Source organism: Neophocaena asiaeorientalis, unplaced genomic scaffold (assembly GCF_003031525.2).
Source record: "Neophocaena asiaeorientalis asiaeorientalis breed wild unplaced genomic scaffold, Neophocaena_asiaeorientalis_V1.1 scaffold232, whole genome shotgun sequence".
NCBI classification, from domain to species: domain Eukaryota; kingdom Metazoa; phylum Chordata; class Mammalia; order Artiodactyla; family Phocoenidae; genus Neophocaena; species Neophocaena asiaeorientalis.
Window position 1 is genome coordinate 2,789,926 of NW_020175672.1, and position 15,755 is coordinate 2,805,680.

Sequence of the window (15,755 nt, forward strand, 5' to 3'; positions counted from 1 at the left end):
CTATATTCAATATCTTGTAATAACCTATAATGGAAAAGAATCTGAAAATAATAGATTTTTATATATATATATATGTATATAACTGAATCACTTTGCTGTTCACCTGAAACTAATACAACATTGTAAATCAACTATACTTCAATTAAAAAATAAATAAATAAAGGGAAGAAAAGAATACAACCAGAGTGATGGCCCTTAATACTTTTCTGAATCTAAAGTTGTCAGGTTAATCTAAATTCATGCAAATTTTAAGTATATGAGTTTCTTTGTTAAGGTTATTTTAGTCACATAAAGTTATTTAGTTTTTAAAATGTCCAGTAGTAAAAAGAGAGGTTTTTTTTTCACCTTTCTTTTCACGTATTCTTTTCCCCAAAGAAGACTAGCCTTACAATATGCACATTGTCCCTTTGTTTGTTTGTACTATTTTGATACTACCTCTCTTAAACTTAAAATTGAGATATCTGTACTTTTTTCCCAATTTATTTGACTTCCTTTGTATCAGTCCACACTACAGAATCATCCTCAATATTTATTTTCAAAAGACAGGAACACTTCAGAGTAATAAATCGAATTCTGCCAAAATCTACTTTAGCTGCAAAGCCAAAATGTATTCTTGCTCTGTGATTTCTGGTCCTCACTCCATTGTGCCAATCTGAGTGTTCACTTTCTTCTATCATTCATATCTCTGTATTGTTTAACGTTTTTACTTGCAGTCATTTCATAATACTATTAAGAGAAAAATCATTTTTTATGTTATAATGAAGTCAAAAATAAAAATAAAAGCTCAACAATTACAGAGATTTACAGGTAAAGTGTAAAGACAGATTCGATTGTACCTCAGACAGATTGTAAAAAAAGTGTTTCAGGGTGAGATCTGAGACATGCAGGTCTCCTCAACCTCCACAAAAACTTGTGGTTTCACTCTAGAAGATTCCCCAGGTTAAATCTGAAGGATTCCACATAAGGGTGAGATGAAAAGGCAAGTCCTGTCATCTCTTAAACGGTGGAGACCAGGTCTTCTAGGTCCTAATCCCTTCATGTCTGGCCCTTCAGTGTTCAAATAATAACCATCAGCTGTTTGTTAGAGGAACATCTGGGTACCAATGTGGAACGGAGAAATAGTGCTCGTGTAGCTTGAGTAAGTTTGGACTTTAAACACTGAAGGGAAAATCCCAGTAGATATTCTTTAGGCTCAGCTGACATGCACATAGGCTCTTTAAAAAACCCTCGAGATGGCATGCTTCTGCTTTTCACCAATGGTGCTACCGTCCAAAACCAGCTGGTTACTGAACCTACTCATTGCATGACTAGACAAGCATTTCCTCTCTCAGTAATATACTTTCTGTAAGGAACTTAGCAATTCCAAAATGCTACAGATGAAACTTTTCCTCCTAGGGCAAAAAAAAAAAAAAAAAAAGAAATTGCCCTTAACTGAGCCTCTGCTGCCTATAACAGTCTTTTGCCTCAGTCCATCAAGAACCATGTCACAGGTCCCACTTTTCCCCCGGCATCATGTCTTCACTCACACACTTGATAACATGGAATTAATTTTTCCCGGACTTTCCTCTTGGTGCTAAGCAACCCTTTAGACCTTACCCAAAAGTAGCACAGAGAACAAGAGACATCCAGAGTGTTGGTCTAAAGTTTCCAGCTGCCTGCTAAACCTCTCAGTTTGGTCTAACAAGTCATTCTAGCCCCCTGACTTGCTCCTTTCACGTGGCAGTTAGGCAGGAAAACCCAACAGAGATTTGGCTTGATTCCATCTTTATTGTGTATCAGGGCTTAGATGATAAACATGGGTCACCGTCACTACCCACTCAATGGCTCTCTTTCTCTGGATGAACCACCTTTGTAGGAGACTCTAAATTTAGCCCAAGGGATCAGGTTCAAGAAGGAAACAAAAAAGGAAAGAAAAAAAAAAAAAAGGCCTAGCCACTTCCGCACTCCTGCTATACCTCCATCTTTTAAAAGCAACACGTGAAGTCACCGAACACTCACCTGCGCATGGCAGTTCTGATCAGGAGACCGAAGGTTCCGCCGGGGAAAACCGCTTGTTTTGCCAAAGTTTTTTTCTTTCCTTTGTAAAAGGACAGCTGGCTCCAAGATACAGATGTGGAATTACAGAAAATCACCACAAGCCCGTTGCTGTCTAACAATGTTATAAATCCATTCCTTGCTCCACTGCACTTTTTTTCAGACGTTCAAAAGCGGATGGGCGTCCCTCGATCGCGTCCTGAGCGCTCACACACCGCTGGCGGGCCTCCTGCCCCAGACACGGGCCTCCACAAACCCGTCTCTGCCTGGAAGACTCGAGACTGGGCGCTGTGTGAAGGCTGCAGGTCTGTGCGGAGTTTGTCCACGGGATCGAGCGCTGGTGGGAGGAAAGCCCAACGGGTGTTGACCTGCATCGAGGTCAAGTTATCCAGCCTGGCGCGGGCCGCCTGCTGTGTCACGAAGGCGTCAGCACACACGGGAGCTTGGCTACGCTGCTGTCCTGCGCGTCTTCCATCGGGGTCCGGATCTCATGCGCCTTGGGGATGTTGTCCGAAGCCTGATTTAACAGGAGTTTGGTAAGTTCCCTGGACTAAGGGCTAGGCGTAGAGGGAAACGTTTCTTCCTTTTCCTTCCTGATCCCTCATCTTCTCCAACTTTCCCACCTCCCTCCACTCGCGAGGAAGCAGCCAATGCATCCATCTTGGTGTCGGGTCGATCGCCAGCCACAGGGCCACCTCTACTGGTGAGTCAGGGTGGAAGAGCCCCAGGTCGCCCCCAGTTAGAAGATCTTGTCCGGACTGAAGTTCGGGATAATGGTGACCAGCTTCTCGGCCAGAAACTGCGTCAGCGGCGTCCGCGGCGGCGCCTCCAGCGCCCCAGGCTCCGGGAGGAGCTTTCCCGCCACTTTCCCGCCACAGTGCAGGGCCCGCCCCACCCCCCACCTCATTATACTATTCTTCTACTTCCTCCTTCCCTTCCCTTTTTAAAATATTTGATTGAGATAATGGATACTATTTAGCCGCCTCTGAAGAACCTTCATTCCAAAAGGGGCTTCAAGCTTTTTTTTTTTTTGAAAAAAATATGAAAAAACATATTTGCACATTGCATGTTATAGTTAAGTGCATGTGATTCAGGGTACCACCAAATAATTCTAACAGAAAGAGTGGTACAACAGCTCTCTGGTGGTAAAAATTAATGGAGTAAAACAATTTATTCCTGAAATTTTCTTCTTTAACTTGTGATATATTGGGAGATAATTCTACATGGGTTTCTCTTTTTTTTTTTCTCTGTACATCTTGCAAGCAGGGGCACTGACTGCCCTTTGTTCCAGATGATCTTTTATCTATTTATTTATTTTTTGGCTGTGTTGGGTCTTCGTTGCTGCGCGTGGGCTTTCTCTAGCTGCGGCCAGCGGGGACTACTCTTTGTTGCAGTGCGCGGGCTTCTCATTGTGGTGGCTTCTCTTGTTGCAGAGCACGGGCTTTAGGCATGCTGGCTCAGTAGTTGTGGCTCATGGTCTCTAGAGCTCAGGCTCAGTAGTTGTGGCCCATGGGCTTAGGTGCTGTGTGGCATGTGGGATCTTGCCGGACCAGGGTTTGAACCCGTGTCCCCTGCATTGGCAGGCAGATTCTCAACCACTGTGCCACCAGGGAAGCCCTCCCCAGATGATCTTTTAAATGATATTTTTATAGAGAATAGACTTGGATGGTAGAGTTAATGTCTCCCTCTGAAGCAAGTAACAGGTGTGCTTACAGCCCTGGAAGATAGAGATGGTCATTTCTTTCTAGAAAAAAGGGCATCTGTGCTCACTGTCCAGTGTAAAATATTTAGGTTCCCGAAGCTCAGAGCCCTTCTCCTGTCATACAAGGCCCAATTCATGTCACCATATGGCCCAAATTCATGTCACCTTGTAAGAACTGGAGCTCAGAAAAATGGTATAAATGCTGATACTTTGGTACTGCATTTGCAATAAACTCACCTTTGATCTCTGCCTTGTGTCATCTGCCAGCATCCATGAAGCTTGGCAGACTAGCTGACCTCTCAGCGATTTGTTGATGGTTTTTGGCAACTTAGGTGATATGCTTACAGGGATCTGGCCTTTTGGAAGAGGAAAGACATGGACCTTGTGGGCTAACTAATGGGATTTGAATAAAATTCATGGGACTCGGTAGTGACATGTTGACAAAATCGTATGGTCATGGGACTCAATAGTGGACAAAATCGTATGGTCAACTGGGCAATAAATGGTCCTCTGCTTTATTGCCTGTTGATGAGGAAGAACTGGAGAGGTGGTTGCAAGAAGAGTACCAGGAAGAAGGTTCAAATACAGATAGATGCCCAGACACTGTCTGGGTGTTGCCGTCTTCTCAGCTGGGGTTGGGGGAGGACTTCCTTACCAATCTGGCAGTCAGCCTCAGGTCTTTCCCATTGTAACAACTGAGACTAAGATTTGTTTGAGGGTGGCAGAGGGCAGATGTTTCTGACCCTCTAAGAAAACAGTTATAGAGATGTGCACCCACACAGGTGAAACAAGGGATATTCATGACCTCTGTTGCAAAACTGAGCAAATCATTTGAATGTTGGCTGGTTTGCTTAGGAGATGAGGGGACCAGGCACATAAGGCTTGTTAAGAAGGATGGTGACAGCCTAGCCTTCTTACAGCTCAGCCCCTCCTACAGTCTATGATGCCAAACAAATTCATTTGGCATCAGGGTGTTTTTTTTTGCAGTGGATCTTGGCTGCTGTAAGAGAGCTTTGGCACTTTCAGAAGAAATCCATGAGAGAGATCAGTTCCCATGGGAAATTATAGGTGGAGCATTGGCTGGTGTTTGGCCTCTTACGGTGAAGATTGAGTTAATAATGCTGATGAAGGTGACCCATCAGAAAATAAGAAACTGACTCAAAGGAATGTAGATAAACTAATTCAATCAGCCTTGCAAACCCGGAAAACTTCCTAGAGTAGAGACAGCCCAACTTAAAGCTTAGTGGGCAAGAGTAACAGAGAGAGTGTGTTAAAATGGTACTAGAAAAACAAAAGAAATCATGTGAATATTGCAAGGCTAGACTTTCCTGGGATTAAAAAACTTTTATATGAAGGGAAAAATAGCGAAGTCACTCTTCCTACGGAGAAAACTTGAGCTATTTTCTTGTAATAACAGCAGATGCCAAGAGTTAAGATGGATTCCTAAATCTGAAAAAGAATATATGTATATATATTATATGTATATATATATTATATGTATTTATATAAAATATATATTATATATTATATATTATATATATATTTATATATATATAAAACTGAATAACTTTGCAGTACACTTAAAACTAACACAACATTGTAAATTAACTACACTTGAATTAAAAAAAAAAAGATGGACTCCTAAAAATAGTTGCCACTGTGGAAGCCCAAATCAGTCATACAGACCTCATGAGCCAATCCAGAAAGCAATGTGACTGCTGAGATAGGAGACCTCAAAATTGATGGGGTCAGTAATAATGACCTTGCTACCCTAGATAAGGCTTTGGATGAGGTGAAAACATCAGGAGTTTGTTTCATTGAGCCACAAGTCACTGTCGTGCCCTCTGATACTGGGAGTAAATACAAAGCCTTGCTCCTTGGCTCAGAGCTTTTCTCTCTGTGCCCTTGGTCCTCTCTACTCTTGTACCCTGAACTTGTACCCCCATACCTTGGAATGCAAATTAAATGTATTTTAGACCTTCTAACTTTTCATCTGCACCTCTTAAACTCTTTCTTATGTTTCCTACCATTTTTTTTCTCTCTGCACTACTTTCAGAATTCTTTTGCCTCCACTTCCATTTTACTAATTCTCTCTTTTTGTGGCTAATCTGCTGCCACACTCATTCACTGAGTTTCAAATTTCAGTTGTTATATTTTTCACCCCAGTTACTGTGATGATCTCTCAATACTGTATGCATTAATTTAAAAAATAATTTCCTATTACATGCTGATTCTGCCAAGCTTATTTTTATTCTAATAATGAAGTAAGCCTATTTTTCTTTTTTTTCTGTTTCTCTTCCTTTTTTTTTTTTAATGCTCTGCATCTAAGTTAATTTTCTGAAGTTTTTTGTTCTGCTTCTGTTTTCTGTTGTTTCTGATAAACTTTATACATGTTGCCTTATTATCTTGCCAGCTTGGTTATTTTTCAGTTTATCATAAAATTTTTCTTGGGAGCATTCTCACAAGAAAGGGCAAAATAGAGATGGTGTCCTCCAGAAGGAGTACATTCATTCCTTCCCAGAGCTCACTGGCACTAACAGTTCAGGATCATGTTAAACTAAATTACAGTTTGTGATTATTTGGGGACATTCCCAACAAAGACAAGTGGAGCTCTATAACACTATGACGGTTACATGTGTTTACAGGCACTCAAGGATGGAGTCCTTCCCTACTCCCTTGCAAAGTGACAGAGGGTTTCCTTTAGGTTCACCTTACTCTAACCGTGTAGCCTTTAGTGTCACAAATCAACATCGTAGGCTCACGAATCAAAGTCCTCACCTTTGGGTGTCCCTAGGCTTTTCGGGGTCCTTCAAGGCCATAGCTAGGTTTAGCCAGAGCAAATGCCTTATGGCAGGGTGGATTAGAATCTTCCTTTCCCCTCCTGTTCTTAGATTGCAGGCTGGGAATTCCTTAATATTTCATCAGATTTGTGCTGCCTTTATAAAGATTATTCTTTTACTTTATCCTTTATTTTTAGTTGTTTCTAGTAGGAGGTTTGGTAAAAATAATCTACCTTTACTGGAAAGTGGTGATCAGAGACATGAATATTTTTACTCCTTTTACTATTGATTTCTAATTTTATTGCATAATTGTCAGAGAACATAGTCTATATAAAGGCTTTATTTATTGTCTGTTACATAGTTGTTTTTGTTAATATTTAACTTGTTCATCAAAAAGAAGTATGTTCTTTAAATGCAACATCTTATTTATATGATAAACTTTTCTATGTTAAAATGATAAGAAAATATTCAAACATGATTTGAGTTTTGCTAAAATAAAAAGAGAAGATATTCCATTAAGGACCTTAGCAAAACATTTTCAAACATGATTTATTTTTAGATAAAACCAATATATTACTAAACACTGATGTTTACAAATTCTTCCTTCAATGAGTAGATTAGATCACATCATTTCATTAATCAGAAAGTATTTCTATAATGCCCAGTATGTGTTTGGCACTTTATTAGGTAATAGAAGCTAGATCAAAGAAGTATTTCACATGGTTCTGATCTTCTGAGAATTTACAATTGGCTAAAAAGTGATATAATTTCTAAAAATTAAAATAGTGCTATACGATATAATACCTAATAAGGCATAGCAATTTCCAGGATGACTGCTACAAGCTGTAAGAGCTTAGGAATTCAATTAATGCTAGAGCATTTAAACAAATAATTGTGGATTAAGTGGATGGAGAATTGGGCCTCAAAATGCATAGACTTTGGATGCAGTCAGAGAAAGGAGACATAAGGAGCAATTTACCTCAGCTTCCTCTTTAAAATAATGTAATTGAATATCTATACAGTTATGGCTCCTGAAAAGCCTCTTAGCTTGTATGTTATTAGAATAATAAGAAAATGGATCGCTGAAAATATGTTGTATTTTATCTAAAGATTAATATGCAGTAAATTTCTTTAATAGCTTATTTTATCACTCTATCAGTTACTGATAATTAATAACTTATTAACATTGTTTTTAACTTAACAATTGATGTTAAGTGTGAAGCCACATATTATTTTTTAAGTCTTTTTCTCTTAAATGTTTTAAACTGATTTTATTTTTTAACCATTTCTTCTTATTCTAAGTAGATTTTGTAAAACATATCCTTACAGTGAAAAAAAAATAGAAGTGCAACTTATGGTTGATTAAACTTCAAGCATCTTGTTATTAATGACTATGTCTGGGGACTATTTGATGTGCAACTAAACTTAAAGCCTTTATTTTCTGCCACCCTTCGTTTATCTTACACAGTTAAAACATGTCTAGATAAAAACACCCAAGATTACTATGGAAAATAAAGACGGGTATATTTTTCACACACTCAAGGTGGAGAAAGAGAGATTCTAATTCTAACCTGCTGTGTTTTCTTGTTATGTTGACAGTCAAGCCGACTGGAAGTGACTGATTTTCACCATTTTTGAAAGTTACTATTTTTGACTGGAACAGTTGAGAATGTTCCTGTATTGCTGGAATATTTGGAGGGGGGGAACTCCCCAAAGTAGAAAAGCATTGAGAACTCAAAAGCATGTGGTATAATCCTTGTTTCACTTTTTAAAAATTAGAATAATTGTAGTGTCTTTTCTTATGATTAGGAGTGGATTTCTTTCTTTTTTTTTAGTAGACTTTATTTTTTACAACACTTTAGATTTAAAGAAAAATTGAGAAGATAGTACAGAGAATTCCCATGCACCCCATATCCAGTTTCACATATTATTACCATCTTATGTTATCATGATACATTTATTACACCTAATGAACAAATCTTGACCTTATTGTTAACTAAAGTCCATATCATTTGGAGTCCCTTAGTTTTACCTAAGGTTCTTTTTCTGTTCCAGGGCACCATCCAGGATACTACAGTGCATTTAGTTGTCATGTCTCTTTAGACTCCTTTTGGCTGTGACAGTTCCTCAGAATTTGCTAGCTTTGATGACCTTGACAGTTTTGTGGAGTATTAGTCAGGCATTTTGTAGAATGCCCTTCTACTGGAATTTGTCTGATGTTTTTCTAATGATGAGATTGGAGTTATGGGCTTTTAGGAGGAAGACCACAGAGGTAAAGTGCCATTTTCATCATATTATATCAATAATACATACTATCAACACGATTTATCGCTATTGATGTTGACCTTGATCACCTGGCTGAGGTAGTGTTTGTCAGGTTTCTCCACTATGAAGTTAGTAACCCCTCTTTCCCTAGTGTACTCATTGAAAGGAAGTCATTATGCCCAGTCCACACTGAAGGGGCAGAAAGTTATGTGCCCTTCCTCTAGGGCAGAGTATCTCATAAATTATCTGTAATTCTTCTGCATGGAAAATTTGTTTCTTCTTTCCCTTCCATTTACTTATTCAATTACTTATTAATATCAATATAGCCTCATGGAAATGTATTTTATACTACTTTAAATATTTTGTTTATCAAATTGTTCCTTCTGGGGCTACTGGGAGCTCTTTCAGTCGATTCCTATATCCCTTTGACATGCCTCCACCATGGTGAAGTTTTTCTGAGGACTTACTTTTGGGCTCTACAAGATATTCCAAACTCGTCTTGTATATTTCCTGCCCCAGTCCTGGAATCTGCTATTTATGCAAGTTTTGCTGGTTCCTTTGGCTGGAGAAAGGTTTTTGAAACCAAGATCCGTATGTTAAGTATGCTCATTGCTATTGTGATGTGATTGCTTTAGGCCGTCTTAGTTGACAGAAAAAAGAAGTATATGTGTGTATACTAACCTGTGTATATACATATATCTGTAAATATTTCTATATGTAAACATCTGTATCTATATTAAGCTAACTATGAGTTCATCCTGATGTCTCCTGTCTGTTACCACATGGATCATTCTAACCTCCTTCCTTGCTTGTATGTAAACTCCTACTTGAACAGTGAGAAATCTGACTCTCATCATCCACCATTCATTGACATAATTGTTCAATTCCAGGATACATGTATAGCAGCATCATAATTGTTAACTTGCACCTCCATGGAAAACAACTTTATCAGATGGAAGACAGTGTTATTGTTCCTTTTGCCTTCGGTCAAAGAATCCACTCATTTCCAGTTATGTAGGTCATCACCTTCCCCTGCCCCCAACTCCCTTAGTGTGATTTGTTCATATTTTGTAAAAATGTAAGTTTATCTGATAACAGTCTGCAGTCCTTTCTAAGATCCCCGAATCTCCTAAAGGATTTTTGACATGTTAAAGTTCACTTTTTGTCTATAAAGTTCTACGGAACTTGACAAATCACAGAGAATACTTTCACCACCCTAAAAAATCCTCTGTGCTTTATTTATTCAACACCTCTCCACCAAACTCCTGGCAATCATCGATCTCACCATCTATAATTTTGCTTTTTCCAGAATGTCATAGAATTGGAATCATCAATGTGAAATTTTTTCAGACTGGCTTCTTTCACTTAGCAATATACATTTAAGTTTCCTCTGCGTATTTTCATGGCTTGATAACTCTATATTTAATTTGTTAAATTAATTAATTTGTTAATTTGTTGATAACAATATTTAATTGTTGAATAATATAGATGTACATAGTTTGTTTACCCGTTGACCTGCTGAAGGAGACATTGGTTGCCTCCAACTTTTGAAATTATGAATAAAGCTACTATAAACCTTCACATACACTTTTTTTGTGGACATTCTTTTTCAGATCAGTTAAGTAAATATCTAGGAGTGTGACTACTAGAACATGTGGTAAGACAATGTGTTGTTTTGTAAGAAACTTCCAAACTATCTCCCATAGTAGCTATAGCATTTTGCATCCCCACTAGCAAAGAATGAAAGTTCCTGTTCCATAGCCGAGTCAGCAATTGGTATTGTCAGTTTTTTAAATTGTAGCCATTCTGGTAAGTGTGTAGTGATAGCTTATTGTTTTAATTTGCAATTGCTTAATTTAATTTGCAACTGCCTGATTCTTTTTCAGAAGGTTATGACAAATAATGTTGAACAGCTTTCATATGCTTATTTGCCATCTGTAGATCTTCTTTGGTGAGATATCTATTCAGATTTATTGCCCATTTTAAAATTAGTTTGTATTTTTTTATTGTAGAGTTTTAGAATTCTTTGTATAGTTCGGATATAAGTCCTTTATCAGATATGTGTTGTTTTGCAAATATTTTTCCCAGTATTTTGTATATTAATCTTGTATTCTGTAAGCTTATTAGTTCCAAGTTTTGTTTTGTTCACTCCTTGGAATTTTCTATATAGACAATCATGTCGTCTGTGCACAGAGACCATTTTATTTCTTCCTATCCAATTTGTATAGATTGTTATTTCAATTTCTTGTCTTAATGCACTTGCTGGGGCTTCTAGTATGATTTTGAATAGAATTCAAAAGAAGGGACATCCTTACCTTGTTCCCAACTTTAGAGGAAAAACATCCAGTCTCTCACCATTAAGTATGATGATGTTAGCTGGATTTTGTTTGTTTGTTTTTTTTAATAAATGTTCTTCATCAAGTTAAGGAAGTTTCAATGTATTCCTTCTATTCCTCCTTTGCTGAGAGTTTTCATCATGATTAGGTGTTGGATGCTGTCAAATGCTTTGTCTTTATCAACTGATATGTCCATATGATTTTTTTTAGCATGTTGATGTAGTGGATTGCATTATTTGATTTCCAAGGGGTGAATCAGCCTCATATACCTGGAATAATTCCTTCTTGGTTGTGGTGTATAATTGCTTTTATTCATTGGGGGATTATTTTTGTTAATATTTTGTTAAAGATTTTTGCGTCTATGTTCATAAGAGATATTGACTTGTGGTTTTCTTTTCTTGTTATGTCTTTATCTGGTTTTTGTATTAGGGTAATGCTGGTCTTAGAATGAATTAGGAAGTGTTCCCTCAGTTCCTATTTTCTAGATGAAATTGTGGGGAATTGACAACTTCTTCCTTAAATGTATGGTAGAATCTGCTACTGAAACCATCTGGTGTGTTGCTTTCTTTTATGGAAGGTTATTAATTATCAATCCAATTTCCTTAATAGATGTAGGCCTATTTAGTTTATCTCTTTCTCCTTGTGGATGTATTGGTTGATTGTGCCAATGTGCAAATCATTGATCTATTATATTTAAATTATGTTTGCAGGCATCGAGTTGTTCATAGTATTCCTTTACTATCCTTTTAATGTTAATGGGGTCAGTAGTGATCACTGCTCTTTCATTTCTGATATTGACAATTTTTGTCTTCTTTTTTTCTTTGTTAGCCTTGCTAGAGGTTGTATTAGTTTCCCTGTAACAAAGTACCACAAACTTGGCATGACTTAGAGCAATTTAAATGTATTGTCTCACAGTTCTGGAGCCCCAAATCTGAAACTGATATGCAGTAGAGCCATGCTCTCTCTAAAGGTGCTAGGGAAGGGTTTGCTCCTGGCCTCTCTCTTAGCCTCTGGTAGTTCCTTGGCATGTGGCAGCATAACTTCCTGGGTCGTTTTCTCTGTATAAATGTATGTGTGCAATGTATGTGTGCCTGTTTATAAGGACATCAGTCTTATTATATTGGAGCTCACCCTACACCAGTATGACCTCATCTTAACTAATTACATCTGCAATGACCCTATTTCCACATTAGTTTACATTCTGAGGCACTGGGAGTTAGGACTGCGACATATGAATTTTGGCAGGGGGTGGAGGTTGGAGGACAGAGAGTTCAACCCATAACAGATGTTTACCAATTTTATTGAACTTTTCAAAGAACCACACTTTGGGTTTGTTAATTTTTTTTATTGTTTTCTCATTTTCAATTTTATTGATTTCTGCACAGTTTTTATTTTTCTTCTTTTCTTCTGCTTGCTTTAAGAAGGCTTAAGTTGCTCTTCTATTTCTAGTTTCCTAAGGTTTAATACTTTTATATTTTTCTTGCTTTCTAGTATATGCATTTACTACCATTTATTTCACTCTAAATTCTGCTTATGCTGCATTTCACAAATTTTGATAAGTATTACTTTCATTTTGATTTAATTAAAATATTTAAAAATTTCTCTTGAGACTTCTTTGACCCTTACATTATTTAGAAGTGTGTTGTTGTTTAATCTCCAAATATTTTGAGATTTTGTAAGCTATTTTTCTGCTCTTGACTTCTCTTTTAATTTCAAGTGGCTGAAAACACAATTTTTATGATTTCTTTTCTTTTAAATTGTTAAGGTCTGTTTTGTGGCCAAGCCTGTGGTCTATATTGGTGAATGTTCCATGTGAGGTGGAGACAAATATGTATTCTGCTCTTGTGGGATGGAGTATTCTATAAGTGTCTATTAGATCAAGTTAACTGAGTGTTTTTTTAGATCTACTATGTCTTTACTGATTTTCTGCCTGTCTAATCTATCAATTACTGGTAAGAGGGGTATTGAAGTCTTTTAAAATAGTAGATTTGTCTATTTCTCCTTGCAGTTTTATCAGTTTTGCCTCATATATTTTGATGCTTTGTTTCTCGGTACATACACCTTATGGATTAATAATATTTTCTTGGAGAATTGCCATCTTTATCATTACATAATATCTCTCTTTATCCCTGATAATTTTCCTTGCTCTGAAGTTTGTTTTGCCACAAATTAATGTAGTTACTCCACCTTTTTTTGATTAGTGTTAATATAATATAACTTAATCTAGCCATTTACTTTTTAACCTATCCAAATCTTTATATTTAAAGTGGGATTTTATAGATAGTATATAGTTGGGTCTTTTTCTTTTATCCATTCTGACGGTTTCTGCCTTGTGATTGGTGTAGTTCAAACATTCACATTTAATGTGATTATGATATAGCTTGATTAATATCTAATGTTTGTAATTGTTTTCTATTTGCTGCAGTTATTCTTTGCTTCTTCTTTATTCTCTTTTCCTTCCTTCTCTTGTTCTAATTGAGCATTTTATGTGATTCATTTTATCTCTTCTCTTAGCATATCGATTACACTTCTTTTAAAGATATTTTAGTCTTTGCCCTGGTGTTTGAAATATACATTTACAACTGATTCAATCCACATTGAAATAATGCTATATCACTTCTTAGGTAAGACAAATACCTCATAATAGAATATGCCCAATCCCCAGCCCCACATACCTTAAGAAATTCCTGACATCCATTTCACTTTTGCACATGCTATAATCACCAATATTGTTATTATTATACTTCAAACAAATGGCTATCTTTTAGAGCAAGTAAGAAGGAAAGTTATTTTATTTTATTTTATTTTTTCATTTTTTTTTCACCTTGTGTTCGTCACACATATGCCCACTTTCTATTTTGCTGAGAAAGAGGTGTTTAGTTGTGTAACAGTTTCTTTCCCACAGAGGAATGCCACAACTGCTACCATAAAAACAGCTGCAGACCAGTAGCTGTGGAAGAAAATTATTTTAAATTATATTTTATCTTCATTCATTCCTTCTCTAATACTCCTTTTTGTTTGTGTAGATATGAGTTCCTGAACTCTATCATTTTTCTTCTCCCTGAAGAACTTCTTTTGACATGTCTTTCAGAGCAGGTCCAGAGATTTGGATTTTTCTTGGCTCTTCACCATGAGAACCTGGTGAGATTCCTGAAGGTAAAACCCACACACACATATGTTTCCCTCCTGTGAGTGGCCCTCAGTAGTTTCTCAGTTTGACACTTAATCTCAGCAATTTGTCAAAATTACCTTTAAGTATTCCTACCAGTTTAGAGTTTCTGTTCCAAGTAAACAGATCTTGGCTATTATTCACCTGTCTCTCCAGATTTTGGGGTAGATGGTGGTTTGCCTTACAGTCTCAGTTCCTTTATAGCTTCAAGAAGAGTTGTTGATTTTTGTTTTTTTCAGATTTTACTTGCTATGAGAATGGCAGTTGTAACTTTTAAGCTTTTTACACATCAGGACTGAAACTGGACGTCCCTTGCTTCACTTTCTAACTTATTTGGTAAAGGAAATCTATGTGCGTACAGGGCAAAATATTTATTGATGAGATAAATCAACTGAGTTATCAGAGATTTTCTTAGAAGATGATGAGCATGGAAATGAAGTTTATTTATTTTTTTTAAATAAATGAATTTATTTATTTATTTATTTTTGGTTGTGTTGGGTCTTCGTTGCTGCATGTGGGCTTTCTGGTTTTTTTAGTTGTGGCAAGTGGGGGTTACTCTTCATTGCAGAGAGCAGGCTTCTTACTGCAGTGGTTTCTCTTCTTGCGGAGCACAGGCTCTAGGCGTGCAGGCTTCAGTAGTAGTGGCTTGCCAGCTAGAGAGCACAGGTTCTGTAGTTGTGACGCATGGGCTTAGTTGCTCTGTGGCATGCGTGATCTTCCCAGACCAGGGATCGAACCCGTGTGCCCTGCATTGGCAGGTGGATTCTTAACCACTGCACCATGAGGGAAGCCCTGAAGTTTGGTTTAATTGATGCGAATTTTACTGGTATTTACTTTTTAATTAAAAAACAAATGCTCAGAACTTGATTCATTCGAAAGGCTATGACTAATATTGATTTAAATAAATTAGTTAGAATGTATAGATATGTTGGCCAATAGGCCCTATTATACTTGCTGTTTAGCCTAATGTTGCCAGGAAACTAAATGAGCAGTTCCTGCCTCCCTCAAGAAGTTATTAGCTCTCTTTTTCAGGGAAATAACAGGACTTTGTTTATACCTTTATAAGAGCACTCAAATCAATCTACTGTAATTATCTGTTTGTGTCTGTCTCCCCTATGAGAATAAGTTCTTTGAAGGCATGGATCATATATCCTATTTATTTTGTATTTCCAGCACTTAGCATATTTCTTGGCCCATCATAAGTGCTCAAGAAATGTCTCTTAATTGATTGAATGAATACATTAATGAATGAAAAATATTTTCCATATAATAATACTGTGAGAGTGATTCTTTGGGAAATTTATGGCAAAATTCGAATATATTTGTATTATTTTGGTGTGTTTCATCTGAAAGTTGTCCACTGAAATGTTGGTATAACTGTTTCTTAATTTCATCATCTCAGCTATGTCCAAAATATCAAAATGTACATTATTTCTTGGAGCTATAAAGCATAGGCTTTTAGAAAAAGA

The 15,755-nt window shown here is 36.9% G+C and overlaps 1 non-coding gene and 1 pseudogene across 1 annotated transcript; both read right to left on the reverse strand.

The window, feature by feature from the left end:
- Positions 1-2,201: 2,201 nt before the first annotated feature.
- LOC112390760 (DNA replication complex GINS protein PSF2 pseudogene) lies at positions 2,202-2,941 on the reverse strand (annotated as a pseudogene).
- Positions 2,942-13,942: 11,001 nt separating this feature from the next.
- On the reverse strand, positions 13,943-14,075 carry LOC112390785 (small nucleolar RNA SNORA41). The gene has a single exon (XR_003001330.1). It is a non-coding gene; the product is annotated as a small nucleolar RNA SNORA41 (small nucleolar RNA).
- Positions 14,076-15,755: the final 1,680 nt, after the last annotated feature.